Genomic DNA, 3,098 nt, shown 5'->3' with positions numbered 1-3,098 from the left:
TCTTAAAGATTGCTCTCAAGTAAAGTGTGCTGTTGAGCTGCTTGGTGAATTTTCTTCAGCTTCAGGTCTCAATCTTAATTTATCTAAATGTGAGTTACTTCCTATTAAAACTTGTCATGACACAGAAATCTCAGGAATTCCAGTAAAACACAAAGTTAAATATCTTGGTATTTATATCATAAAAGAAGAGGACCAAAGATTAAGTGAAAACTTCAATCCTCTTGTTACTGTAATCCAAAAGAAATTGAATTTATGGGTCTAGAGAGATTTATCCATCTCCGGTCGTGTGTTACTCTCTAAGGCTGAAGGTCTTTCCAGTTTGGTGTCTGTGACTTCTGACCTTGAGGTTTCCAAGGATATCATTTCAAAAGTGGACAAAACTTTATTTGATTTTATTTGGAAGAAAATGTTCATCTAATCCGGAAAAATGTAATGATAAATCATCTGTGCTCTGGTGGGTTTAATGTGCTAGACTTACAGACTCTAAACTCTTCCTTTAAAATCAAGTGGATCAAAAGAGATCTCCTAAATCCAAACTCTTTATGGAACTTTATTTCGACACGTATTTGAAGCATTGGGTGGTTTATCTTTTATTTTAAGGTGCAACTATAGCATTGAGAAAATCCCGGTCAAACTCTCCAATTTCCACAAGCAGCTGCTTTTATGTTGGACTTTGGTTCAAAAACACAATTTCTCCCCACACAAATATTATATCTGGAACAACAAAGACATATGTTTTAAACACAAATCCATTTTTTTCAAAAAATGGTTTGACAGAGGCATCGTTCATGTACATCAACTATTCAACAAAGAGGGCAACACTTACTCTTATAGTGAATTTTTAACTACAGTACATATAATTTTCCAGTACTGCCGAGAGAATTTGCAGTTGTGTTTGACGCCGTTCCATCTGGTGTGAAAATACTGATGTCAAACTCTGTACAAAATAACACGAACTATTTAACTGAAGAATTATTCATTGGAAACTCTGACTAATTTTTAAGCAAAAAAAAAAAAATAAATAACAAATGTATTAGAGAATTAATAATTAGAAACTGTATCAGTAAACCTGCTTCTGTATTCTTCTGGGATAATTCATTTAATGATATTTGTTGGAAAAATGTTTGTTTGTTGCCTAGAAAATATTAAATAACTAATAAGATTCAAGAAGTGTCTCTAAAGATTCTGCATGAATGCTCTCCTGTCAATCGTATAATCTCCAAGTACCGTCCGAATGTAGAGCCAATGTGTTCACTGTGCCACAGCTCTGAGGAGACGACATCATCTGTTCCGGGACTGTCCTAATACTCAGCTGTTCTGGAAAAACATCTTCTTGTTTGTGAATAGAAAGTTAGAAATTGACCTACAATTTGATGCTAAAACTATACTGTTTTTTTTTTGTTTGTTTGTTTGAATATTCCAAGTTAGAAAGTTTTTGTTGTAAATTTAATACTAATATTAGCCAAATTTCACATCAACAGCTGTAAATTTGCCATGCTAAAACCTAGATTTATAGTTTTTTTTTCTACTTATCTTTCTTCGTATGTGTCTACTTTAAAGTATTGTCCCAATGCAAAATCCATAAAAACTCAAACACTCTGTAACGAATTTATATTGTTAACTGTCCAAAACATAATCTCATGTTATTATTTACTTATATTTTTCTTTTTTGTTACGCCTGCCTTAAGTCTCGAGCTATGTGTGCCATTGTAGTTAGTTTTTTTTGTTTTTGTTTTGTATTTGTCTTGTAGTTTTTTTTTTTTAACTTGTTTTGTATAAAAAAATATTAAAAAATAAAAATAAAAATAAATAAAAAATCTACCTGGACCCATAGATATGATCACTAGATCCCTCATTGGCTGCTGCGGAGCAGGATTTTCGGCCACCATCTTGGAACGGTCGTCCTTATTTGGTTAAAGCAGAAGACGTCTCAGCACTTCGCAGCTTATTTCTGTTCTAATCGACGGACTGTTGACGTCAGGTCTCGGGAGATAACTTTTCACAGTAAGATGAACATAGTATTGTTAGTATTTTGTGAATAGAATATTACTGTACTGTATTTATGTCCACCAGCTGATTTTATGTTCAGTGTAACACGATGTTCAGCTGCAATGAAGCTGACTGAGAACTGATGACAGGAATATTTTGCTAACAAACGTACTCACTATTTTAGTAGCTTTGGTTCATTATCAAGAGATATGTATCATAATTGGAATTTTGTTTAAGTTGTTTTTGTGAAGACACAAATCTCCTATTTTCATTGTGAAGGTTTCCCAAAGAACAAGATGTGAGGAAGAGGAGGAAGTATCTTTGAGGAGGATTCATCTGAGCAGTGAGGATTTTAAACTGGAGGATTTTGATCAAACTGATCAGACTGTCCGACTGAGAGATGGTGTGGTACCATCGGTTCACCTTCAAAGAGTAGGAGCATCATTATAAGTTCATTAGAGTTCATAAAGTTACATATTTTATTGTCAGTCACAAGGTGAGACACCTCCATGTGTTTATATGAACAGGTAACTATAGACTGTAAAGTTCATATTCATGATGTTTTTTCATTTCAGCTTGAAAACTGCAGGACTACAGGAACTCAACAAAAGCTGCAGCTGCTCTGTCTGTGGCCTCTCAGGAACGTGCACGTCACACACACACTCTCAGGAACGTGCACGTCACACACTTAACCTCGGCCTCATGATGTGAGTATTTCTATTTTAAACTTTTATTTTTTCATTGACCTTTATTTATCCAGGTAGTCTCACTGAGTCACGAGAACTCATTTTAAAGAGAGACCTGTTTAGGAGCAGATGGTGGGGGTTGAGTGCCTTGCTCAGGGGACCAGGGTGGGGCCAATGAGGGTGGAGGCAGGTGTGGGTGTTTCACCTTTTCCACCTCATTTTGATGTTGACGGTACCAGGAGTTGAACCTGCGACTTTCCGATCACAGGCCCATCTTCTAACCTCTGCTCCACCACTCCCCCCATAACATCATATCATACTGGTCGTATTAAAATCTCACTGGTTTCCTTCCAGATGTGTTAAACAGCTGCTGGTCCCCCTGATGTTTCCAGGTGTCTGTGGTCAGTGGATGAAAAGCCTGGC

Source organism: Nematolebias whitei, chromosome 17 (genome assembly GCF_014905685.2).
Source record: "Nematolebias whitei isolate Nwh7 chromosome 17, NemWhi1, whole genome shotgun sequence".
In the NCBI taxonomy this organism is placed as follows: Eukaryota; Metazoa; Chordata; class Actinopteri; order Cyprinodontiformes; family Rivulidae; genus Nematolebias; species Nematolebias whitei.
The sequence above is the reverse complement of the archived record's forward strand: the minus strand, read 5'-3'. Positions refer to the sequence as shown.